The sequence below is a fragment of the Passer domesticus genome, chromosome 9 (genome assembly GCF_036417665.1).
Source record: "Passer domesticus isolate bPasDom1 chromosome 9, bPasDom1.hap1, whole genome shotgun sequence".
Taxonomy (NCBI): Eukaryota; Metazoa; Chordata; class Aves; order Passeriformes; family Passeridae; genus Passer; species Passer domesticus.
In genome coordinates this window covers 26,313,330-26,340,870 of record NC_087482.1, presented here as the reverse complement: position 1 = coordinate 26,340,870, position 27,541 = coordinate 26,313,330, and the positions used below count along the sequence as shown (strand labels likewise).

General features: G+C 43.4%; 1 long non-coding RNA gene across 4 annotated transcripts; it reads left to right on the top strand.

The window, feature by feature from the left end:
- The first annotated feature begins 773 nt into the window (after window positions 1–773).
- On the top strand, window positions 774–26,901 carry LOC135307739 (uncharacterized). 4 transcript variants are annotated; one of them, XR_010368402.1, is made up of 9 exons: window positions 774–1,340; window positions 5,890–5,980; window positions 7,311–7,485; window positions 11,871–12,890; window positions 14,629–14,693; window positions 20,947–21,022; window positions 22,371–22,419; window positions 23,428–23,499; window positions 24,134–26,901. It is a non-coding gene; the product is annotated as an uncharacterized LOC135307739 (long non-coding RNA). The 4 variants fall into 4 exon arrangements; XR_010368403.1 differs by having other exon boundaries at window positions 774–2,497; XR_010368405.1 differs by lacking the exon at window positions 11,871–12,890.
- Window positions 26,902–27,541: the final 640 nt, after the last annotated feature.

Sequence of the window (27,541 nt, the reverse complement as noted above, 5' to 3'; positions counted from 1 at the left end):
CTAATTTAAGAGGACCAGGGAAAACCTCCTTTGCTATTTGAATTTTAAAGCTTGGCCAAAGTCTTATGTCAGCTGCCTTGTTCTGCAGCCTGTCTTTGAATCCTCTTAGGAAAGTCAGGGATACCCACTAACAATGGAATTAAAATCTGTCTTTAGGACTGGCAAACCATTCAGAGCTGTCTGGCTGCTTAGCATAGACTGTGCTAGGCCTCAAGAAGATAATAGGCCCCTAAAGAAGCAATAATTTTCAGATTGTTGTGTACAATGCAGTGATAAAGCTCCCTGTCACATTTTTCTTCCCAGTTACTGAAGTTCCCATTCAGAGGAATTGTCACAGCTTCTTCAATCCAAACAAGCACCCTTCCGGCCTTGTTTGCATTAAAATGTGATAAAACTAAAGGTGACTTTAGCACAGCTGTGCAGAAAAGTGGATTAGGTCAAAGTGACAGCGTTTGTTAGGCCCTGCCACAAAGGTGGTTCAAGATTTGTCTAGAGCGCTGGTGTGGGAGAAGCAGGGGCTTCTTAAACCCAGACATTTGTAATACGGCCACAAACAACAAACAGCATTTCTTTCATCGCCGCGCAGGTTCCCAGCGGCCTGAGGCCATGCTGCTGACCTGCTGTCACGGGGGGTTTGGGGTTTGGGGCTCGGGCCGGCCCCACACGGGGAGGCCCTGCCGTGCCCCATGCCCGTGCCCCATGCCGGCCCTGCCGTGCCCCATGCCCGGCGCTGGCGGTGCCGGGGCTCGGAGCCCCCACGAGCTGGAGCTGCCCAGGGAGCCGCATCTCCAGAGCCTTCCCCCTGAGCACAGCCCTGCTAAAGCTTTCGGGGAAGGAGGGAGGCAGCGCTGTTGTTGGCAGTGCGGAGCAGCCGCCGGTTCCTCAGCCAGCGCGGCCTCTCCGCACCGTCCCTTCCCCTCCTGCTCCCATTTTATTTTACTGCTGAGGGAAAGGCCCACCGAGGCAAAAGCCCTGGGCAATCGCACCCTTTGCATGCCCCCTGCTGGCAATGCTTTGTATTTGTCTGAAGTGGGGCAGAGCATCGTTTTCTGCAGGACCAAAACCACTCCTTATGTCGAGGGCTGGCAGAATAATCACTGCGAGTCCCACCTGAGCGCTTTGGGTCGTCTGTGTGGAACAGGGGAGAGGCCACCAAAACCCACCTTCTCCCCACCACTCTGCCATTTAGTTCTTCAGCTCATTTATGGTTTCTAACCCAGAAGACAGAGATCTTCCGTTAACCTTTACAGCCCACAAAAACTGCAGAAATGCGCAAGACTATTTTACAGGAACAGCATTTACACCTCAGCTTCTCCATGGAGTTGTTTTACTGGTCAAAGGTAATACAAAGCTTCCACATTTATGGGACTTATTTCTAACCCAAATTTTACAGATAGTTGTCATCATTTCCATGCCCTGTTCTGGTGGAAATGTGCACCAGGACTTGTGGCCCTTCAGCAGGGATGTCTGTGCCACAGGATGCTGCTCCATCCCATGGGACCAGCAACAATCACTGTGTGAAGGAGCTCTGTAAGGCTAAACTGAAGAAAAAATAATAGGGAGCACTTTAAAGAATTTTGGATAAGTTATAAAAGTAAGAAATGTCTGAAAGAGAAATCTCTGCATCAGGTATTTCTTACTAGCAGAAGAAAGCATTATTTTTTTACCTTTACTAGAGCTTATTAAAGGTATTGGTCTGCTCTTTTGATGTACGTCACTCATTCTCCAGTCCCAGTGAGGGCCAAGCAGAAGCACATTCCTATTTTTGCACGTCTAACCAAAGTAGCTGTGGATAGCTCTCCTCAAAGGTTTCCTCCAGCTGGTAAGAGCTGGAACTGAGTGTATCCTAATGAACCAAACCCCAAACCAGATACAGCACCACTGCCAGAGAGCTGCAGCCTCAGAGAGCTGAGTGCCAAGAAGGGTCAGGTTTTGGGGGAGATACACTGGTTTATTGGAAACAGAGTGAAGAGCTCAGGCAACTCTCAAAAACACCATTTAATATAAACTTAGACAATCTACTGCACCTGCAAAACAGTGAGTGTCCTCTGTCTCTGTAGAGCAGGGACAGCAAGGCTGAGAAAGCCCAGGAAAGCCCTGAGCTGGAGAGCAGCAGTCCAGCCCCACAGCACAGTGCAGGGCAAACCAAATCCTCTCCTGGCTTACGACAGGGCTGCACAAGCCTTTTTGCAGAGCGGGCAGACCTACCTAAAAGAGAGGTCTGGGGCGGGGCTGACATTTTTGGAAAGAGTTCAGGAATTCGGAAGGATAGAACCTCAAAACAGAGGGCAAAAACCTGACTTTGGAAATTAACACATGCTGGAAGCACGAGTGCCTGAAGCCCAGCCAGATAAGGAGCCAGCTGACATTTTAAGAGCTCTGGAGCTGGCAGATGCTCTCTCTCGGAGCTTGCTGCATCCAGCACCCATCCAAAGGTGTAATACCAGCACCTTCCCCTGGAGCTCCACACAGCCAGCTGGGCAACAAGGAAAGACAGGTGAGACAGATTTTAATGACTACATTGTCCATGGTTTGATTTATAAATTCATTCTCCATGGAAATTAACCCCAGAACTTCCAGTTAGGTATTTTTCCCCCCCAGTTACAACTGGGGTAGTACACAGCTAATCTTGTATTTTTCTCTAAATAAAGCCTTATTTGCTGCAATTCAAAGATTCCCTCTACAGGGAATTTTTGAAGTCTCAAACTTCAGGATCCTCCTTGTTTGTGATATTATTCCTCACAGAAGATTCATTACTCCCTTTTCATCTCTTCAAATGTATTGAAGACTTGAGTTTGAGGTCATGCTCAATTACGATTAATTAACCTCAGCCCACTTGTGCCTTTGCAAACTCTAACTAGGCAACCCACAAGTGCAGATATTTATTATAAATCCCAGAATGGTTTGGGTTGGAGGGACCTTAAAACCCATCCAGTCCCACCCCTGCCATGGGCAGGGACACCTTCCACTGTCCCAGGGTGCTCCAAGCCATGTCCAACCTGGCCTTGGGTACTGCCAGGGATGGGGAGTCCTTCTAGAAACTACTGTGAAAGAAAGCAAGGGGAAGGAACAGAAAATGAATGAGTATTATACTGATGTGGCATCGGGTCTAGAGATTATTACAGGGATTCAGTTTTACTGTGGAAATATCACAGTGTTATTACTTTGATAATTAGCCTGGCCAGGCAGAGGGCCAAGGTGTTAACACTACTTACTGACTTTAATAACTGGTACTAGGATAGAGTTTATGTAGTTTATAACTTGATTCTTCACACTTACGCTACTTAATTGAAATGCAAACTCTACAAGCCTGTAAGAGTGGTATAATTCCCTTAAACTAAGCCTCACTCCTAAGACTGACCTTTAATTTTATATTGATTAAATACAATTTATTTCTATGCCCCTGAACACACCCCATACTCTGAGAACTGTGAGCACTGTAATGACACTCCCAAATATTTTTATCCCTTGGTTACTCAATTATTATGATCTTTATTATTCTTGTTGGAGGGATTTTCACCGCACTACAGCCTCGTTCTCCAGAGGCAGAGAATGAACTGGCTGTGCCTGTGCCTGCTGCCTGTTGCTGCACGCCCCCAGGTCAGCAGTACACTCCAGCTCTAATCATGCCGAGATGACGTGAGCTTCAATTTTTCCCAACCTGAAGGCAAATGCCTTCTTCATCACCAGAATGTTTTTTCATTTCAAGGCACACAGAGTTAAAACCTCCAGGCTTTGGATTCAAAGTAAATGCATTAAGCACAATTTGGTGCAGCAGTTAGAGGATGCACAGTGTTTAACCTGCAATCAGGGCTTTTCCTTCTGCTTCTTCCAGGAAAGGAGAAAGAAAGAAATGCCACTCACTTTCAGAGATATGATAAATGAGACCAGCTCAGTTTGGCGTTCTATTTCAAGAAGTGCATTGTTACAGTCAAGTGAGGCAACACTTCACTGTAGAATAAACATGGGAATATTTTGCATGCAATTTATTAAACCTTTCCTTAAGTAAGAAGCTGACACTTCAAAATATTTTTAGTGTAAATGATTCAAGAGCCTAACGTATCCTGACTACTAAATACAACTTTCTGTGGTTCTTTTCATGTACCCACTTGCCTCAAACCAAATACGTGTGAAAACCCAAAGCCCAGAGAGATTTTATAGCTCCCAGTCCTCGCCTGTGTGCATTCTGACAGAACTTTGATTATGTACTAGATATCACAGAGACAGGATCATTATTAGTGTTAAAGCTTTTGATTCATGCAGTGATTTTTTACATTATCTTTTCACTTTTCCCTTCTGCATGCCCAATAAAATTCCTGGGCTGGAGGCTGTGGGATGAATTGACAAATGACACTGTCTGTTAATAAAGCAGGGAACTATTTGGGCAGCTGTCCAGGGGGCAGAGTACCAGCCCTAGAACACATCTCTCCTCTCTGGTGGGCCCCAGTGTGTTTTCTAGGGAGTCTGCAAAGAAAGCTCCATGTCCAGGATGGTGCATAGGTGACCTGTGAATCTCAGGTCACCCATCTCCTCTCTGTTCAGCACTCCAGCCCTGTAGAGCTCTCCACAGCTCTGCTGCTGCCTCACATAGTTGCTAAATCAGAACAAACACACTCTAGTGCTGCCCAGGCACATCTCTGGGAGGGCTGGTATGTGGAGAGCAGCCCTGCTGCCTCTGGCACGCTGCAGGGAGCACAGGGAAAGCAAGCTGTGGTGTTCCATTGAGCAGGGCTGGGACCTGCTGCACCCAGGGCCTTCCTGAGCAGCCACGCACCCCAAGGCAGCACAGCGAGCTCTGCTCTGCCTCTCTTAGCATCCTTCTTGTTCAGCATTCCAACAATGACACTCAGTGATATTCCAGGCCTCCATTTCTGTCTGTACACAAGAATAATTTATGTTATTCTTGTTAAAGAATGTTACATTCAATGAAATCTGAACAAGTGTTGAGAAACTTCCACCAGCTCTGAACACTGATTTGTGTGTCAGGAGCATCACTGCAGGTATAAACACACAGAAATATCCATGCTGGAGTAACAACCTCACAAACAAGAGCCCCACAGCCTCCCTAGCTGCTGATTTTATTGAGAGATCACAGCTACAGGAGCATCATCTCCATGGAAAGCTTCAGAGTGACTTCTTATCACTTCCAACAAAACCCAAAGCACCCTAAATTTTCCAGAGCACTTCCAGAAGTGACCACAGCTGACCTACGACTCTGATCCAGACACTCAAGCTGATAACAGAGCTCTATTCTTAAGTCCCTTCACTGTTCTCCTCAAGGACTGTTCAGAGATGTTTCAGAGCTCAGTCAGATCCTTCAAATGTTCACCACCATTTTTCCACCCTGCAGTGCCTCTCAGATTTTGTGAGAATGTAAATGATGGTGGGGCAAATCAAATCTGGACAGTGAAGCCCTTTCTGGAATTTCAGTGCAGACATTGTGATAGTAAACTAAGGCATTGTCAAAGTCCTAATGGGATACATAAAAAACTGAAGCAACCTTTTAATTCCTGCACTGATACTGTGAAGAAATCCCATGGGTATGGAGCATCTTTCGCTTGGTTTAATTTCCATTTCAAATTACAAAAGCCTTTCCGTGTTTTTACTTTATTGTCAGTGCGGCATAATGATTCCATCCCTGATCAGAGATTTGCATAACTTATGTTAATAGTAGATGGGTTCATGTTGCATTCTTCACCTTAAAATCTAGAATTTATCAGAATCACTATTATGAGCCTTATTAAAACATTCTCCCCCCTTTTCACATTAAATTTTACTGCCCCATGTGTTATACAGTGAAGGCAAAGAACTTTAAAGGAAACCAGGGCTACTCTTAATTTCCTATATAAGGAGATCACCCTATCTTTATTCTTTCTAACCTTTCTCCAGGTTTGAAGATGTAGGAGCATCAATGTTTGCATCTAAATAGACTTGAAAGTGATTACTGCAAAGCCAAGCAGCTGAAACCTGCTCAGTACTGGTGAGCAAATGCCAAAATAATTGCTAATAATTGCTAATAATAATTAAATAAAGGGAATATTATTTAAGCTCACTTGATTAGAAAATCAATCAGAAATTAAGATAACAGATGCCAACATTTTTAATACCACTCCAGTGCACATGTATTATTACAACTTTAAAGAAATATACATAAAATCCCAACAAGCAAAACCAAAACACCAAAATCTTTTTTGTTTAGTCCATTGCATTTCTTATCTTTATTTAACAAAGTCTTCTGCAGTTTTGAAAATTTGGTTGCTTAGTGTGTGGCTTCATCCTCTGTGCAGACCCATCAGAGAAAGTGAAATGTTTGTTTTCTAAACACAACATTGTCCAGCCTGAAAAATATTTTCACCAAAACTTTCGTTCCGTTTGACTTTCAAAAACCTCTTCCTCACACCAACTGCAATGTCTCGATGTAAGGTTTTCTCATGCGTGGAAATATTGAATTCTTCCCCAGACAAGACTGAAACATTTGTATGAATCACAGAACAATAGCATGTCCTGGAACACACAGGTATGGAAATACACTAGGAAGAAAAAATAATATAATAAATCCTTGAATCACACTAAAACGGCACTGTTATTTCCACCATTGTGAATTTCTTTGATCAAATTTTGACCAGCAGCACAGCCCTAGGATAAAGGCTGTGCTATTCACTGAGGGCTGTTCCTTGTCACCTCCACGGGGAGCTCCCATCCAAAGAGCTCACAGCATTTCCTGAGTTACTTGTTTAATTTCACCCTTCCACTGTTTGAAATTAGTAAATTGACCAGTGATTTTTTTTTCTTTTTCTTTTTCAAAAGAATCCCCAAGGCTCAATTTTTAGCTCCTGCTGGTAGATAGGAAGGTGAGTTTTGCGCAGCCTGCTCACACTCCCCATGCACACAAGGGAAAACTTTCCAATGACAAAAAGGTACAGAAAATTACAAGGATTTGTACAAAAATACAAGCCGGTTGCTGGTATTTCATGTGTTTGCAGGAGCTCACATGAAAATCTGTTGGGGCAGAACTTGGCCCACTGGTTACTGACACCCTGAGTGAGGCATTTTGTCATTCTTTTGGCCTAATATAAAGTGACATCTACATTGTTGCTGTCACAGTTTGCTTGCTTATCATTACTGTCACTATTACACACTGGAGATTTTACTCCCCAGTGATGATTCAGAGCAGAAAGCAAAGTTGTTGCCAATAGGGTTTCAAGAATTCCCTTTCAAAACAGTGCTGAGACAAAGCTGGTCAGATGCTGGAACGCAATCCAAGTGCACCCAAATGTAATAATTTATTTCTGTCTTATTTTGTTCTGCAGACAGAGCCCATCATTACATCCTCCCAGCATGGGGGGTTCAGCTTTCAAAGGATTGATGGGATTTAGCACCAGTTCCCATTAACACCCGTGACCCACCCAGCACCACTTTGGGAGTTACCCGGGGCAGTTTTCCTCTCTGGCAGCACAGGGGTTTGTACTCCCAGCTCCCCCTAAGGTGAGGAAGAACTAACTTTGACTCTTTTCTGTTCCCTGATCAGAGAATAGTTTTTGTAACTCCTGACTGATAATCTTCTAAGTCCCAAACTTAGGTGGCCGTTTTGCTTTAGGGAAAGGAGGATCAACAGGCTCAAGGTTTTCCAGCCTTAATATACTTGTTGTTAATGCTAAAGAGCATAGTACATATATTTTCAATCTTGCTGAGTTAAACCTTCATTTAATTAACTATATGTACATACACACAAACCAATTCTGTTTTACAGTCCTTAGCCAAAGCTGCATGTCAATCTAAAAATTAAATAATAGAAAACAGACATTTAGCTTAGTTTATATAACCTGACAGTGCTCCTATCCTTCCTCTGTTTCACCTAGTGTCATCTTTCAGTGCTCCTCTCTAATTTTATTTGGAACAAAATAAAAAGATTAAGATAAAATAATTCCCAAAAGATAATTGCAAAATGATTTATGTGCAGGTGTTAAATTATTTCTGGCATTGATGTTCCATAGAGTGCAACGTTACAACATTATGGTATTCAAAAGAGCATCTACATTTGATAATCCTGCTAATCATCAAAAGACACTGGATCTGAATCCCGAAGGCAATGTTACATTTTGATTAAATTTTATCATCCATGATTCTGTTTACGGTTCACTAAGGTATGAATTTCTTTCACATTCCATTGGGTTTACAGCTTATTGTGTTTGACTTGGAACACAGTCAGCTGGAGCTTGCCCTGAGCCACCAGCTCTCCAGCTACTGCTTTTGCACACTTCAGACACTCCGAGTGATCCCGGGCGTGAACAACACCAGGCTTTTCCAGCACCTCCTGCTCCTGCTCCATCCCCACAGTGGCTAAAAGCTGAGCCCCCAGCACTGGGTGCCTTGAGCCCCCCAGAGCTGGGTCTCTGCTGGCTGCCCAGGAGCCAGCCCAGGCTGCAGAACACATTTCCAAGCCCAAACTGCCAAATGGCAGAGCAACTTGTAGGGCAGGCTGTTAGCACAGATTAGTGTTGTGTACACTGCTGCAAGTGGTGCAGTAATGCTTGAGAGAGCTTGTTGTAATTAAGCTCTACTCCTTCGGAATCTTAATCCCGAGGCTTTCTGATTTGTAATTCCAACTTCACGGCTGCACAACCAATTTTCTGTTCTCCAGATAGAGCCCCGGGCTGTGGGGTCTTTCCGCACCAGGGTGCATATGACAGCAGCTCCACTTTAAAACCACGGGCCTGGCTGGGAGAGCCACAGCTTCTGGGGACCAACTCCGTGCCTTCTTCACACTCATTCCACACCAGACCACTGCAGTATCACAGCTCTTCCCCCTCCTCCTCCTCCTCCTCCTCCTCCTCCTCCAGGCTGCACTCAGCCGGATCTCACACCACCTCTTTGTGCATCCCTGCCACCTCTACATACAGCTGAGAGCACACCTGGCAGTTCTGGACAGAACACTCAGATGCGGTGCTTCCCAGCCAGCTGGGAGGATTTGAGAGGCTGAGGGAGGGGAATTGTTGCACTGGGAAGTGAGGGAGCACACCCAGACACGCACACTCTGGGAGAGCACAGCTCACACTGACAATCAGCCTCTCACTGCAGCCATGCTTGTAAGTGGGACCACAAGAAAAACCACCCCAGACCCTCCTTGCCCTGCAGGGATTCTACCATCATTTGTGATGATGATGATGATGATGATGATGATAATAATAATAATAATAACAATAAATACAACTAAAAGAACCCCTCCAGACTGCTGAGCTGGCTGCCAGCTGCAGGCGCCAGGCTGCTGTCCCTGTATCTGACAGAAATTGCACCTCTGTCCCATCATGGCCTTGGCTTTGACTACTTCAAGGGCATTTGTGCCATGACAAGTAACCATAGTGGCTCTGGCAACTCAGACCTTGGCACCAGAGCTTGTTTTTGATGTATCACAAGGCAGCAACTAAACCTCTGGCTGGGGGAAGGTGAGAGGAAAACAGCAAGATGGATGGTTCTTTCTATTCTTCAGTTTACACATTTCTCACATTTAAAGGAATAGTTTCAAGTTGCTTTTTGATACATTATAATGTCTTGCATCAAACAAATAAAAAATAAAAAGAAAGGAAAATGCTTAGAGAACAAAGAGAAATGCCTTTAGCACTACAGGTTAAAAAAAATGAAAATATGACTATGAACGTTAACTTTATTTTCAACATTCCTCACATTTTTTTTGGTGATAAATGACTTCACATGTAGTTGCCTTCGGGGTTATATCCACAACTTCATTCTTCTTGTTATTCTGAATAAAATTTAAGGTGGATGCTAGAACAGGCTTTACTAAAACCCAACTGGTGCATGCACACAACCCCGATTGGTTCACTCAGGGTAGAAAAACACTGAGAAACAATCATGAAACACTTGTTGCAAACAAAGCTGGAATTTTCCTCTTGCCTACAAGTGCATTGTTGCAGGATTGTCCTTTCCTGTTGGGTTCAGACAAATTTCAGGGACACACACAGAAAAGGTGAATGGTAACAGCACCCAGGCTACTGAGGGAGCACTGGCATTTGTGAAGTAGCCTGGATTCTTTCCTGCACACAAATAAATAATGATTTCTTGAAATGAATGGGTAGCTTTGCTTACAAGAATAAGGCAGCGGGAATAATAAGAAATCCTCATATTTCATCTCAAGTAATGAAAAATATCAACTTAATGCCTGTAACTTTCTACCAGTCAATCAATGGGGGCACACAGCCAAGCAGTGTGGGGGACGTGTCATTAGTCTTTGTTTTATGAATTTGCTCAGCTCCACTTAATTGTTTCAGAGGTTCAGTTTGAATTCAAACAATATTTTTTTATTTATTTTCTTTTTTCTGTGTAAACAAGAGCTTGACGATGACAAAACTTCCTACCTGACTCCTGAGCACCTGCAGCGTCCCAGCACTGTGTGTTTTCACTTGTAGTTACCCTGTTTAGGGTTGGGTTTGGATGGTGGCAGAGGACCTAGGATATGTTCACTTCATAGGAAATTCTACCTCTAAGAAATCTTGGGGTTGCAAGGGCAGTGGGAGGCTCCTGATCTTTCCCCTCTGTGAGAGGACTGAAGATTCCACAGAATCCCAGAATCATTAATGCTGGGAAAGAGCTCCAAGAGCACCAAGTCCATCCTGTGCCCAACCCCACCTGGTTGCCCAGCCCAGAGCACTGAGTGCCACATCCAGGGTGTCCCTGGACACCTCCAGGGATGGAGACTCCACCAACTGCCCTGGACAGCTCTGTCCAATGCCTGACAATGCTTTCCACTAAGAAATTCCTCCTGATGTCCAACCTATATTTCTCCTTGTGCACCCTCCTGCCAGGGAGTTGGAGAGAGTGAGAAGATCACCCCTGAACTTCCTTTTCTCCAGATTGAACAGCCCCAGCTCTCTCAGCTGCTCCTCACATGACTGACTCTCCAGACCCTTCACCAACTTCACTTTTGTTACTGAAACCCCAATGACATCTTCTGATTCCGTGGGACAGTTGGTTCCTACCAAACCAACTTTGTGCTTTACTTTGTGACCCAGCTCTGGCTCACAAAGAGTTAACACCCACTGCATTCGTTCTCTATCTGTAAACCTGGCATTTTTCTCCTCTTTTTCTCTCTAGAAATTTTCAGTGAACATGAAACATTTACAGCACAAATAACTCCGCTGGGCATGAAGTGTCTGAGTCAACTGGAATATGCTTTTCCTCCTGCCATCCTGAGATTTGATACATGGGCTCCATTATACAGGGAGTCACAGAATCCTGGAGTGGTTTGTGTTGGAGGGACCTTAAAACTCATCCAGTGACATCCCCTGCCATGGCAGGGACACCTTCCACTTGTCACAGGGTGCTTCAAGCCCCATTCAACCTTAGACACTTCCAGGGATGGAAAAGGCACAAACTCTCTGGGGAGCAATGATACCAGTTCAATTCCTGTTTGTCCATCAGATGTGAAAATAAATTAAAAACACCTTCCTCCAGCAGGGAATTAAAAAGTGTTTCCCCAGGAGTCCAAGATTATAGCTTATCCTATGGGTTTTTAAAGATTTCTTTATTGTGTTACAATGAACCTAACCTTAGCATGGTTTGTCAGAAGAGACCTTCACCACAGCATGTTTTATTTGGAGGTTACACTGTACTCAGAGGGCTTAAAAGCTGAAGTAAAGGATGACAGAAACTCTTGATTGGATTCTTATCAAAACATCTTCCCTATAAATACCTTGGCATTATTTCCTGCATGTAATGTGGCTTTTATATCAAAACAGGAAAAAAATCAAAAGGCATTACAGAGCAAACAGTAACTAGAAGATGACAGACAGTTCAATCTTCACTTGATTGAGCTGTAATGAATTTATTCTTTCTCCATGCTCAGCTGTATCTTTCAGCCCCCATCGATGCTGTCTGCATTGCCAAATGCTACTGCCAGAATTTCACTGTCAACCTCTAGGAGACACAGTCCGTGCAAGACCCTCCAAGTCAAGAAGAACCACTGGAATTAACCTTCTAACTGTAAATCCTGAGGTTAGAGGGCAAAATGGGCTCATTTCTCTGTGAATTAAAGGTGTGGATGTACCCAGAAGTACCAGAAAGTCACAAGGTGGGGCTGACCTTTCCAGCAGAATCACCATCTGAGTGGTTTTGTCAGGAGGCAAAAACTCTACAGGAAAGTGAACATACCTGAAAGTGCAGCACCTTGGAATGAGCCATTTCTCTGCCAGGAGAAACAAAGTCTGAATTGTGAAGAGAGATGGCAAAGTCTCCTCTCTGCAGGCTGCAGGGGTGGGAGCCACTGCTGACAGTAGCAGAGCAAGTGTAGATTGGTATCTTGGTAGTAATGGAAGGAACTGCATTCAGAGCAAGAAGTTTGGGAATTCAGAAGAGTAAGATTCTTGGCTTACTTTTTTGTTGGTGACAAAAGGAAAAAGAGGCAGAAATAGCTGCAGGAACAAAGATCCTGGCTCTCTCCAAAAAGATTTGAGTCAGGTTATGGCCATTTTGAGTCAGTTATCTAAAAACACCGGAGGGACAGAGATTATGGGTATGAAAGGCACACTGTTATATTGTTTATATGATCTGTCTTCTAATAATCTATATTGAATTCTGTAGGTAATTTTCTGAAAGATGATGCTTACTTATTTGAACAAATTTAGGGAGCCATAAACTGCTTTCAGCCAGCAAAGATCACTGTGCTGTTGGATGTTAGGATCCAGCTGAGTCTCCACTGCTGTGCTTATCTGAAATAATGTTTTTAAGATGCCCTACACAAGGATGTACTTCTCTGGGAATGGAGCCCCACTCAGAGGAAAATCCCTGCTACTGGGTCATGTAACAAGAGGTCTAAAAACCCTCCTGGAAACAGCTGACAGCTCCTGGCTTTGTAATCCTAACAGTCTGTTAATGTAAAGGTGAGCAGAGAGAATCAAACTGCAAGGAACTCGTGAATAAAACTCCCATCTCTGTTTTTGTCTGTCACTTTGTAAAACAAATGCAATTTGTGCTATTTGTGTAATTTATTTCTGAAGCCACTGTAACAATCTTGTATTGGTAACAGATCTTTTCAAGAAGTAGGTATGGATTTGGAAGCCTCCCTTGTTCTTTACATTTTTGAAAAGCTGGCTTTTGGTTTAGTGGTAGTACAGATCTGCGTCTTTTTTCAAACAAGAAATTTGTATAAGCATTAGAAGACTTGCTTGTTCTGGAAAAGCTAATATGCTAAACAATCACTAGACTTGCTCATTGCTTGTTCTGGAAAGTGAAAAATACTTCACATGTTCACAGATGACACTTCCAGTTAAAAGAATGTACTGGACAAACCCAAGTGAGTGGCAAAGATCAAAAATACCTCATCTCTTTCATTACATATTGTTATTAGTCTTTAAAAAGGGAAGTAAGTCATAATTGGCCATTAATATCCTCTAGATAAACCTGTGTCTCTCATACCTGTGCTCTCTATGCAGAAGTGCACTGTCAGTGGTCACTCTTTAGTCCAAACTGCCGAGCAGATGCAAACCAGAGCAGTTGTGCATAAGCACAGAGGGCAGTGCAGGATCCTGGAGCTGCAGGAGACCAGTTCAGGGTGCCAGGAGGGCAGTGCGGGGTCCCAGTGCAGGGTCCTGGAGCTGCAGGAGGGCTGCTCTGGGAGCAGCAGGGATGTGGGCACAGCTCCAGCTGCCAGCCTGGCAGAGCCCACAGGCACTGGGACAGCTCCCCTGGCTCCAGCTCAGCACATCCTGCAGGAACTCGGGGTTTGGTCTATGGCTTCTGCACAGACAGGGTGCAAGTGAAGCTCAGTCCTGCTCTGCAAAGAGAGGCTGGAGCTCTTGGCCTCCTGAAGGGCTCTGGATCTGCAAAGGTGAAAATTTACTTCTCTAAATGTCACATTGTATGGATGGCATATTCCTTTATTTATTGATTTATTTATTTGAAGATAGCTTAATTTCATTGTCATAAAACAAAAGTGAAATATCATTTCTTGGAAAGAACCCACTGCTATGAGCAATACAAAAGGAAGGTCTTTGTTCCTCTCAAGCACCAGTTAGATTTTCAGTTTACAATGCAAACAGCTGCAGATTTCAGTTTCAAATTCTTGAAATCCAGTTCAAATCTGGCTTGACTGAGGAGAGGTGCAGCTGCTCCATGGCTGAGGGCTGAGATGCAGACAAGCCCCAGCCACCCTCACCAGCATCCATCCATGATCCAGGAGCAGCACCAGCAAGCTCCAGAACGGGCAGCACAGCCCAGGTGATCTGGGGCACTGCTCCAGCCCGTGCTCCACAAGGGGCTTCTTCTGACTCCTCTGGCCGTGGAAACCAGCAGGGCACAGAGGTTGCTCCAGCAGGGCACAGAGGTTGCTCCAGCAGGGCACACAGGTTGCTCCAACAGTGTTTAGTGGACAGGGTTTGGTCAGCAGCCTCCTGTCCCCATGGACACCCCAAGGGCAGCAGGTCCTCACCTGGAGGCACCTCCAGGTCCTGGGCTGGAGTGGAAGACGTAAACACGTCCACTGACTCAACCTAAAGTATGGTGAGCCTGAAGCCAGGCATGTTTAAGGAATCTGATGAGGAGAAAAGGAGGGTAGAAAGAAGTGAGACACAGAGAAACCTGCAATTATCAATAGGATGGATTTTCTTCCCTTTTTGACAGGGATGGAGTTACCCAACCTATTATTACGTGTACGTAATTACATATCTCTGCAATAGATCACTCAGGTAAGGAGAAATATCTACTGCCTGGGAAACATCACTAATTGTTCCTTTTTTGTTGGCATACTTTCTGATTGGAGTAATTATAGAGCTGCTTCCCCATTCTCTTTTGCTCTGAAGATTTTGAAGACATATTTCTTTGCAGATTCCATAAAATTAAGCACCTTGAACCTCTTAATTTTGGCTTTTTTGTTCCCCTTTTGTACCTTTTCTTCCCTTGGACAGAATATTGCCAATTTTACTGTGTGTGAAGAAACCTAATGCAACAGCTTCAGAATCCCACCATGCTGTGCATTGTACATGCTACAAAAATTCCTTGATTTAAATAATTATGAAATTCTTACACTAATTTTAGAAAAGCTTTTGACTTTCAAAATTATCACAAGTAGCAAAAAGGAAAAAAAAAATAGCTCTATTAAGTAGCTTATCTGTAATATAAGTAGATAGCTAATTGGCTTTGGTACACTGAAATCAAGTTCTAGCAGTCTGGGAGATGCCTGTCTCAGGTGTGTCAGCAAGTTCTTTATCAGGATGCTGCAAACCCAGCCAGAGCTACAACAGCACCCACTCAGACAGGTCACAGAACATTCTGCAGCACAGTCTGAGCAGGAGAGCACAGGAACAGAGCAAGGCCCTTTAACAGGCAGAACTTATAGACTGATGCTGATTCTTCCACTCAGCTCCACAGCCTGCATTTCTAGCAGAGCTCAGAGGAGGACAGTGCACCATGGCTGAGAGACCCAGCAGTGATGAAGACTCACAATCTCTTTTGACAGGTCTTTCCCACCTAATCTGAGAGTTCTACATCCACCCTTTATTGCTAACTTGAAGATAAATTAAATCTCCTGACCTACAAATATCTCCAGCTGCAGCACTTCTCACCCTGATTTGGACCCTGATGCTCCATTTTATTCCAGCTACAGACACTGATCTTCATTAATGTCCTCAGGCCACTTTAGATCTAAGCCTTCTGCTCTCCTGCCATGTTTTTTGCTTTTCTTTACCTTCTAAAACCATCAAAACAGGAGGAAGATATTTATGCCACATTTTTGGGTTTTGCTGCAGAAACAAATCAATTTAAATCTCCAGCATTTTCAGGAGGTTGTAATCTCCTGACCATGGATGGATCTCTGGAAGCCTCATTCCTCTATACAATGAGATGCTCGAGGTTGAGTAACTCAAGTTCAGTTTTCCTGGCATGGGAGTGTACTTGTTCCATGAAAAATCACCATGAGAAGCCAAAGCTCAGCAGTCCCCTTGCCTTTTCTCTAATTCTGTACCATGGGCTTTACAATGGATTGAAAGACAAACCCGCACCTTGTTCTGCCCACCCTATGCCAAGTCTTCTCTTGCTTGGGGGCTTCTGCTCAGATCTACATGAATGGAACAGGCAGAAAAGAAATTCAAGAGCTTGGTTTTATTAAGCAGATCTTAAAACTAGATCTAAACCCTGGTCCAGTCAGGGGGAAGATTTCTTATATCACACACAAGTTGTGGCTGAGCCTGCAGTCTGGGATGATTTTGTTTATTTACTGGATCTATCTCCCAGCTAAGAAATGTACTAAATTTTCCAAGCATCTGCATAACCTGATGATACAAAGCTCCTTTATGAAGATGTGTATCTTTGGAGTAATTAATTTATCATGTGATGGAACTGTTGCCCTGGTTACTACAGAAATTATTCAATAACAGAGCAAATTGGTATGTAAACAGTAACACTTATCTAACTTATTGGCACAAAAATAACTGCTGACAAGTGCATTCCACACACTCCAAAGGCTCTGTCCAGCTCAAATGTACTTCCTTCTTCGGACTCCTCCTTTATTCAGATCCTATTCCTTATTTCAGTGAGGGGTCCTCAGCATCCCAAACCCCCTGAGAGCACCACCATCATTAGTCAGCACTGCTGAAGCCATCTTTTCCTTGGCCTGGGGTGAAAGCCCTGCAGACATCAAACAGATGGAGCAGTGTCCAGTCCTTCATTGTCCAGCAGAGTGATGTCAGCAGCAGCTACTTTTTATCCTATTCCTCATCCCATTCCTCATCCTATTCCTCATCCTATTCTTTATCAGACTGAGTGCTAAACTGAGGAGACCATTGCTTACAAGGTCACATAACCCAAGTGTGCTGCCCCTCCTGGCTGGCATTTCTAATAAAGGATTCCTGGTGTTGAAAACAAAGCTCAACAGCAGCACAAATTCCTTCCCTCCCCCAGAGGAGGCTGCAGGGGTCTCCAAAGACAGGTCAGACCTCGTGTCCATATAAATAATAGGGTCCCACTATGCCCAGTGGGGCAAGAGTCACCAGAGGGCATAAACATGTGCAGTTGTGAATGCTTGAAACCTGCACAGGATAAATTGCATAAAGAAGCAGTCCCAGAGCTGAAGACACACCTTTTTGTAGAGCTTCCTGTGCAAACACAGTGTGTGCTTCCAGATCTCTGGGCTGCTGAGCAGCCATTCTCATGGAATGCTGAAGGCATGAGCACCTTGATAGAATTTCTTCCTCAACTTCATTGATTTTTTTTTAATTGTCTGCAAAAACACGACTAACTACTACCTTGGTAAACTATCACATTCATATCGTGCAACTACATGGCTATCCCTATCATGCACTATAGAGTGCTTTTAACCCTTAAGGTAGCCTAGTTATTGGCTCATTTTGAAGAAAATATCTCTAAAAGCAATTCCAAATGTTATGTGCATGTACAGTAGGAATTTCCCCAAATGACTGGCCTGGATCAGCCACTGCTGTGCAGCGACACGGGACTGGCTGTATTGTAGCTGAGGTGATGATTTCTGCATGTTGTAATGGACAAGATAAAACTATTACCAAAGTGTGGGCCTTGGCTGTGTCTAAACATTCGTGTGCCCACCTGGCTGCTGCTCCTGTCCTAAAATGAGCTTGTGAGAAAGTTCCTACCTTTTAAATTTGTTACAGGACTTAAGAAACACTATAGCATTGCATGGCAGAGTTTTTAACTATTATTTTGTGCACATAAAAGTAGCACAGAGAATTTAAAGGTGAATCCCAAGTTCAGACAAACTAAGATGTTTATTTCAACTGGATAAATTTAGACTGATGGGGTAATGAAAGGGGCATTGACAACCACTTGTGAGCTCCTTTAACATATCTATTTCCAGGAAATGTAACATCTGGTGTATACCACATCCATTATCCTATCTGTCCAACTTAAGTGCACACAAATAATATATGTGCATGACTGATTTCCCTGCTGATGTCTTTATTATTACTTTGAGCAGATGAAATCTAGACCAGTCTTTTACTGTTACATTTTGTTTTCTGCATTCCAGTGTCAAATTGCTTAATTATGTGATATTTGGTCACACTCTGCAAATGTTTCTTGCTGTCATTTTAGTGCCCAGTATTTAGAGCAACAGGTAGAAAAACCAGTCAAAGTGCAGAAACATGAAATATTTTGATTCAAAATGGTAAAAGGTCATAACTACATCACTTACAAAAACCAGAAGCAAAGTCTTAAGTGATTTGTCAGACACAGTAGCTAAAACTAGAATTTGCTTCCTGTGATTCCATCCAGTCCAACCCCTGGCCCTGCACAGGACCCCCCAACAATTCCACCCTGTGCCTGAGGGCATTGTCCACACTGAAGGGAGCACTTGTTTGGTTTCACAGAACTTTTACAGGATCTAGACCTCCATAGGTTAGTGCTTTGTACACAAATAAGACCTCAACAGGGCAAAAAATCATCCCAGGTTCATCTTGCTTTCCCCAGTAGATACATGCTTCTATTTTGAGACGAAAACAGCTCTTAGAGGAAGCAACTTGTAGATTTAGAATACTACTTTTAAAGTGCCCTGAAGGCCACACAGCAGCTTGGAAGCAGTACAATGCAAATGAAATGAGTGGGAGATGAAAGATTTTAACATGCATTGAGAGCAGGATAATTTTGCATCAGTCACAGCAGTCATTTCTCGGCCACAGGACTGAGTGCCAGAAAAATAACCAAGAGCCTGAATTCAGAGTGTCTGCCATAGCCCTAGCACTTGCAAACCAATCCCTGGGGGCAGAATTGGGTTGGTGGCAGCAGTGGTGAAAGTGCAGGTGGACATGAGGTGCTCCTGGATTTGAGTGCTGCCTTCTTTTTGCCATCACTCCCTGGACTGCTGCCTCTCCAGAACTCAGGGAAGAATAAGGAGAAAATGTATACAGAGAAAAAATTACCTAAGAAATGGTGGATATCGAATCTCTGCCCCTTTTATCTGAGTTTTACCACATTCCCATGCCTGGGGACATCTCTCTCAGGGGCTCTGTCCAGCTCTCAGCCCTCACCAATCCCTCCCTTTCTGTCAGTGGGAAAAGGAGACATTTCCTGAAAGCAGCAGTGGAGCTGGGGATGTGAGCAGGGATGTGAGCAGGGTCAGAGTCCTGAGTGCTGAGGCTCTGCTGTGCCAGGCACAGGCACTGCCACAGAGCCAGGGGAGGCAGGAGGAGAATCCTAGGCCGTGTGTGCAGAGAGGCTTTAAAATCAAGGCAGAAAGTCAATATCTGCACAATGAGCCAGCTCAAATACTCTGTTTTCCAAGGCTTGGAAGCTTGGAGTCAGGTTCATGGCAGCAAAGGAGGACCATGAACGCCAGTCCTGTTCTTACTGCAGACTTCCTGCACTTTGCTGCTTCCAAAAATCCCTCCACAACATTCCCTTCACTTGTCAGCTGCTGGGCTGTGAGTTACAGACTCTGTTTTGCCAGTCCTGAACACTTGATCTCTCAAGGTGAAAAAGTAGAAATGAACCTCAAACCACCCCTTTCTGAAGGCTGGGAAAGTGAAGAAACAAGGACACAAGTACAGTACAACACAGCAGGCATATTTCCCACCCTACCTCTGCTAACAGACACCTTGCAACAGCCCCAGCAGCCCTGAGGGACAGGGATGTCACTCCTCCAGTGACAAACCTACTCACAAAGATATTCATTACAGACCCTCCACATCTGCAGACTGGCAGGATGAAGCCATTCCTCACCCACCCACAAGATTTACTATCCAAGGCATCGTAATCACCCCAAGTGAATCTGGCACTGGGAAGGGCAATCTCCATAGAAGAAGGAAATGTTCTTCTCAGGGAAAGAGGGAGAAATTTCCTTCTCCACCACCACCAAATCACTCAGCATCAAGTGTGGCACCACTAAGGAAGCATCAGAGACCTGAAATTTGTGGACAAAATACTGGAATTCAGATTTTCAGGATGCCAGCCCCTGTCCTCAGCTCAGCCCTGCCTCACAGCAGTTATTTTGGTAATGCCAAAGGGAACAAGTCCATCTGACAGCACCCTCAGGACTGGAAAGTTTTAGCACCATGCTGCCAACTTGCCACATACCTTAGATCTGTTCTTCTGGTTTCTCTAAAGCACTGGGTCTGTGCTACCTTAACTCTTGGTGTGAGAAATTTGGAAACTTTGGTAAAGATATATTGATGTTTTGGAATATCGTAAGTCCTCTTTATGAACTCATATAGCATAATCTTAACTTTATGAGTTGTTTTCATCATCTGCTCAAACCATTAAAATGGCTGCTCTGTGTGTTCACAAATGTCCAGGCCATCTGGTATTCCTCAAAATGCTATTTTTAATTTTAAAATAATCTGAAAGGTGCCTTTGAAATAGCATAATCTCTGCACAGGTGAAACGCTACTGAAAGAAGAAATTTTAAAAAAAATCAACATGCAATGAATTTTGCAAGAAATCATGAGGAGAGAAGGTTTCAAATCAGAAATCATATTCTCTGAGCTCGGGGGCTCCAGGCTCTGCTTCCCAGTCTCAGCCAAAGCAGGACCTGAATTAAAGTGCAGCCACAACTCTGGGGCTTTCATGTTGATGCAACACCCCCCATTTCTTCACTGGATGCAGGAGCCAAAACAAACGTGGAGGATTTGCATTAATGTGTCAAGACCCAAAGAGAGGCGCAGAAACATCCCAAACGAGCAAGTCAAAGCTGCTCTCAAGGAACCATTCCCCTCGGTTCCACCCCCAATCACTCTTTCCCTATGAAGTTGCTATGGTGATGATAATTATTCTTGATCAGCAGGATACAGTAATTATTGCAATAAAAATCACATAAAGCTTGTCACTACATGTGTGAGACAGGGATTGTCTCTTCAATTATGCACCTTTCCTTGCCCTCCCCCTCCCTTTAAGGTACGGTGTTGGGGTGGGGATTTTTGTTGCAATTATGTAGTAAAAGACAAGAAATTCAATTATTTCTTGCTAATATCAACTTTGCAGGAGATGATGGCAGTTGCCAGCAGCTGTTTGGATGATCCCAGTCAGGCAGTTTCTGATTATTTCCACAACAAAGGAGGTAAATAGGATTTGAGAATTTATGGCAAAAATTAAATGGCTTAGTATCTCACAACATATTCTGGAGAGTTTTGAATACTGGCCTAAAGTTTTGCAACCATTGGAGCCCCTCAGTTCTCCAGTATGATGTTTAGTTCATGGGGCTGAAGGTCAGCAGAAGAGCCCCCAGGTTCCAGTTCACACCCTGGCTGCAGCTCCCTGCTGCCTGCTTGTGGGGAGAGCCCTGGCTCTGGCACAGCACAGAGCATCCCAGCCCAGGGCTGGTGGCTCTCACCTGAGCATCTCTAAGGCAGCTTAAGCTTCAAGGCTTGTTTACCCCCTGTTTGTCATTTTAATTTGTCGACCTTCATTTTCAAAGTAGTTGCAAGCATGCAGTGATTGATGGAGGGAGTAACCTGATATTGATATTCTGAAGACATCCATCATGAACTCTAATCTCAGATATAACTGTATGTGGAAACCTTTCTAGAAATCAGTCTCCTCCTTTGTGTGCCTAAGTGCACATAAGAACTTACACACACATTCAGACAAAACCACTTTGCTTTAGGACATCTTCTTCATGTTGGGCTGGGAGAACACCCTGAGTCATTCCTGACTGGCTTTGGGCATTTGATGCTTTGGGTATTGCTTACAAACTGTGCCTGACACGGGGCCCAAATGTTTCCAACTCCCCAGAGCCCACAAACAGCATCCCTTTTATTACCTGTGGATCAGGCAGAATCCATAAAAATTGCATTTTACAGTATCTTATTTCATCTCTACATTTGGTAACTGCTTCAAAAGAAGCAGGGAGAAAACAATATCACAGGATATTCTCAGCAGGTCGTAGGTTGGATAATAGCACAGCAGAAATCAATCAGCATTTCAGTAATGCAAATATTTTAAAAAGCACAAAAAGTTGATGCGAGTTTAAGATCTGCTGAACCAACAGGTTTTGAAGCACTGCCTTAGGTAGGTAACTGGCTTTTTTTTTAGTACCTATATGACACAATCTTTTGTTATACTCATTATGACATAACGTTCTGTAGTCATTAATATGGGACTAATCTCACAGGCATCTCATCTGCCCTCAATGGAATGGGAGCGAGGCCAGATCCTCAAGTATGCAAAAATCCAAGAAAAAGATTTATCTGTCTATCAGCATGTATTCATTCCACTTAATTTTTTATTTGTTCATTATCAGCTTAACCAGCACTTCACAATATAGAGAAATCAGAGGGCCTCCATCAAAAAGCAGAGTAGGTTTAGGAGAAAACAAGAATTCTACCCCCCTTTAACCAAGGCAAGAGTGATAAACTGCAGAGCAGAGTCAGTACAGGGAACAAAACTATCTTTTTGTCATGTTATAGGAGACAACAGAAAAAGAAGATGGCAAATTACCTCTGATGCCTTTGACAGGTTTGTTTGGTTCGTGCATTCAGCCACTTGTAATTTTAAAATGTCATAAATGCAAGTCTCAAAGCAGTATAAACTGGAATTTGAGACGAGGATCTTGGAGCCAGAATTCACGTTCTACTGCCCACTCACACAGAGCTTTCTCTGTGAACTTGGCCATATCACTCAGTCTTAAACTCAATGTCCAATAATTTGAAGGTTTTCAAATTTGGGAGGATTTAACAAAACCCCAGATCTTAGTACTGGCACCCAGGTGTCAAGTGAAATCATGTTTATGTCCTTCTTGCACATCAAACCTCTTAAACATAGAAACCACAATAAAATTCTTCAGAAAATACTTCAAAATCACTTAACACAGAGAGTGTCACAGCAGGAATTCAGGATCATCTGAAGCATCAGAACTTTGTCTTTCGGGCAGGCTGACCACCAGGAGCTTCTGCTGTGCTTTCAAATGACATTCTCAGTTCCTTGCTAAATCTAAACTTGCACATACAGCATGTTTCCACATTAAAGCCAAACACCACCTCATGCTCAAGCCTTCCCATCATTTTGCTGTTTGTTGCCACCTCCAGTTAAACTCTGAATATTCTGTTCTCTGATAGTCTCATTCAAGAAAACCAGTGTTTTCCTTGCCAAAGAAATCTCTAGAACTTCTGCACACTCACCTGTGGGATGCCCTACACAGCCGTGCCCTAGGAGTGACTGGCCAGCTCATTAACAGCACGTTGTTGTTTTATTTTTTTTCCTAAAAAATCCCAGTTTTCCATCCAGCCCAGCACGCAGGAGGGGGTGGGTGTTTTCCTGCCTATGTGAGGTATGCAGACCTCTGTGCCCCCCAGGACAATGTTTCACTTGTTCCCCTTCCCAAGGGGATGGCTGGAAGATGCTCTGGCCCCAAGGAGATCAAAGAGCTGCCAGGACGGGCTGGTCAAGCATTTCCCTTTCATCTGAATATATTGTTTGTGATTCTGAGCCATTCCCAAAGGTGAAGAAGTCTTCTAATCATTGCAGGAAGAGCCCTTGGAGATGACAGCAAGAGAAAAGAGAAGATTAAGGATTGCTTACAGCACCGGGGAACAGCAGGTTACATATTTGGAGTAAACTGCATTTGTGGATTTTACTTAAACAGATTTCTAACAAAGAGTTAGAAATTCAGGCAGCAAAAAGGAAGCAATCACTTAACACTGGTACCTTATAATGGAACTGGGGGCTGCTTTATTGCCAGGATATCTATTATACTGTAAGGTGTGCATTTTGTAATATTTTGCATTTCTAAGAATTAACACTGCACTGCAATCAAAAGGACTTAAATTATTTTCATTACACAATAATTTTTCAGAGAATCACCAAATTCACCAAATAAAGCAAAGCAGTTCTATGTCCTCATAAATCACACAGAGAAACTGAAAACAAGACAATGCCCTTTAAAGTGCATAAAACCACCCCAGACCACAGAATTTTAAGTTTCTTCCATCACAGCTTTTTCTCGTAGTTCAGTAATTCATTTTCAAAACTGTGAACTGAAATTTATCCATATTTCACTTTGTTGTCGTCATCTCTCATAACAAAGCAGATCAAACTCCATCTACACCCTTTTGCAGTAAGGATGAGCCCATTATCACTAGAAGGAATCTGATAAGGTTTCTGTAATTCAGCCAAAGGGAATAAAGACTTTTTAATTTTTATTTTTCACTTCTAATCTTCCGCACTGTGGCAGTACTGAAGGAAGAACCAGTGAGGGGCAGACCTCGGCCAGGGCTCTGTAAAACTGCGAACAACAGCTCTCAGCTGGAGTGAGAGGGACCCAGGACCTGATCCAAGCCCTGCCACTACAGCTCCCATCTTCGACCCCCCAGGTAAGCAGAGGGCTGTGACATCACATAATTCTCAGGACTGAAATATGTTTGACATCCAGGAATTCCAGCTCTTTCAGATCCACCGAGTGGTTTAAGCGCAGGATGAGGGCCCAGGGCTGCTGTGCTTGTCCCCGCTCAGGAAGGAAAGAGGCAAAATCCTGGTGCTCCCCAGTGCCCAAGGCCCCTCCCAGGTAGGCTCTGTGCCAGCATCCTCCTGCCACGGGCTCCTCTCCACTGCTGCTGCCACAGGAGCTCCACAGTGAATAATCAGTGAAACATGTTCAGCTTCCAGAAGCAGATGGAGCTGCTCTGTGCAGAGGAGCTGCAGATATTCCTCTCCTGCTCTATTTTAACAGTAATATTTTCACTGGAGCAAAAAGAAAACAAGCAGTATTAAGTGCAAGTATCTCCAGTATAAATATTTATCTAAGGAAGAAAAAGTGTCCTTGTGTGCAACCACAGGTGCACAGACAAACACTTCAACACCAAATTCCATAAAATAGCCTTCGGACAAGGAGCTGAGCAGTGTTTGGACAGATGGCCAGTTCTTCTAGAAATGCTTCATTTTAACTCCATTGTTTTATTCAGGGCAGGTTGCTGTACTGGAAACTATTCTATAGCACCCTTTTCATTCAGTAGCTTCCATGAATTATACAAATGAGAGTTTACCATAGTCCAGGTATAAATTGCAGGGTCTTTAAAACCTCGAAGGCACTTGTCTTTGCACAGAATTCAGAGTGCTCAGCACAGGCTGGGGCAGCCCTGCTGGCAGAGAAGGAACTGGGAAATTTGAGAGCCTGGAAAGTTCACAGCTGAAAGACTAAAGAGTCCCATCAAAACTGAGAGAGGCATATCAATAAATTTTAAAAATAAATAAATAAATTAATATATAAATTGGGGAAAAACAAAACAAAACAAAACAACAACAAAAAAACCCCACAACAACAACACAACAATCCCAACCAAAAATGCTTCAGTGAGAAGAGTCTGAAATCTGAAATAGAGGGGAAAATTCTTTCAACTCCTGCAGCTAGCTGAGGCAAGTTCCCTGGTATTTCTTCACTGGGAAGTTTCTTCCCTTTGGCTATACAGCAACTCATGCCTACAGGAGAGGAGAAAGCTGATAAACCAGGATTAGGTGAACTAGTCTAGATAAAGAACTGACTTGAACCTCTGCCCAAGGTTTGAACTCAAGGCTTGCTCTTCAAATCAAGTATTAGGAGGCAGTTTTCCTCCTTTCCTTTTTTCCTTGCTTCCCCTTGTCCAAAATCTCTTCTCTTCTGTCCTGGGTGAAAGCAGATGCTTTAGGATCTCGCATCCCAGAGAACCTTTTTCCTCAGTTTGACAGTCCTGTACACCTTGTAGCTCCTTTCCAGTGAGATGATTTCCCAGATTTGGGAGCACAGGGAGTGTGGAAGCCTCTCCCGTGTCACAGCCCCTCAATGCCCCTCATGCAGCATGGGACAGCAGCAGCACCTCCCAGTGCTCTGAATCCTGAGACCCCTAAAGGAGCCCTGCTGCTCAAAGACAGTTTAAATCACAGGGTCATGATTATATGCTGCATCCAAAAATTTTAAGTAACGTGACATTTTTAGGGGTTCCTGCAGCCACAGCATCCTCTGACCTGTATGGAGGTGACACATCCGTACAAGGCATGGAGCTGTTGCACATTTGAAAGCTTTCTTGGAAGGATTTCACCAAATACTCAGTCCAGGTACTGCTGCTGGCCACCAAAATCACATGCTGAATGCAGTTTCGGAATATTCTCTTCTGCACTCTGTGTGTTCTGAGAAGAGAAAAACTTTTTTAGTACTTGAACATACGCTTAAAAGATCTATAAAGCTGCCAGTCAACATCAAATGTCTCTTTGCAGATGCTCTCTTTTCTACAGCCAGGGGATGGTATCAATAAAAAGAAAAAACAGAAGGCCTTCAATGCAGTAGTCATTCCTGCTCCCTTATTCTTTAAGTATTTAGCCAATTTAGGAGAAAGGCAAGATCAAAATGCAGGATAATCAATGTAAGCTGACACAAGGCCTAAATTTTATATGCCTTTTCTTATTTCTCTTCCAAAATATCAGAATATGAGGAAATGCGATTTTTAAATGAGCATAGTTAATACACCCTGGAATGAACAATAAACAGCTGAAATGAGCTCCTCAGCCCATTCTTTTAAAATGTCTAACGTGTAATCCTGGTAACACTTAACATTCATTTGAACATGAAAAGGCTTCAGGCTAGAGGTGCTAATAAGAACACCCCACACTTCAGCTTTAAACAGACATGGCAATTTGTATTTCAATAAGGGGAAAAAAAATCAGTCTTGAGGAAAGAAATACCTCCACTCCTCCACTGTATCCATTTACAGTACTCACGTGCACACGTTTCAGCATCACTAATGCAAATCCAGCGTCAGGAAGACAATTTAAATTGCCCTTCAAAAGGCAGAAAAAGAAACATATCATTAGCGTGACATCTCACTTCTGTGAAATGCATGAAAGTCTGGTTGTGCTGCATAAAGGTACAGGTAGGTGTAAATGAAAAAATGCATTCTTTGCTTGGTGATAAGGAAAATGTGGAAACAGAAATGCCAGGGTGACAGACTATCTTCTGCTTTTTCTCACTCTGCAAATCTGACAGTTTCACATTGAAGCCACATTATAATAAGGCTGGAATCCTTTACCTGTTGGGAATGTAGGACTTATGTTTGCTCCTGCTTTAATCAAGAAAAAATAAAAACTCAACTCATCACCAGCATGTGTCTTGTTCTTTCATTTCCTGGGAGCCTCATCAACATCTGTCTTGTCAAAGTGAATTTTAATTGCTGCAGGATGAAATGTTTTTTGGTGCCACCTTTCTTTGGAGCCAAGTCTGACTTCAGTTCCTGTACATAGAAGAATCTCCTATAAGAAACCTGGAATAAGTATTGAAAGCAAAATGCTCAAGAAAATGTAGTGCTAACTGCCTTGATTTTTTTAATGTGATTAAACAATTGCCTGAGTTTTTGTGGAAGTCAGAAAGAAATTATTTTTATTAACTGCTCCTCTCACTTCTAACTCATCAAATTGAGTTTATATGACAAATAGTTACTTCTAAGAGCATGTTAGCAAAGCTGTCCCAGAAAATTCATGTGCCTGTGTATAGATGAACATTTGTCCTATATATTAGAAATTCTCTCTAGGAGATACTGGAAAGCTGAGGGGAAAATCCAAAGCACAAATTGGAATGAAGAAATCGGCGTTACTCGTGTTCTCGTGATAGAACAGAACT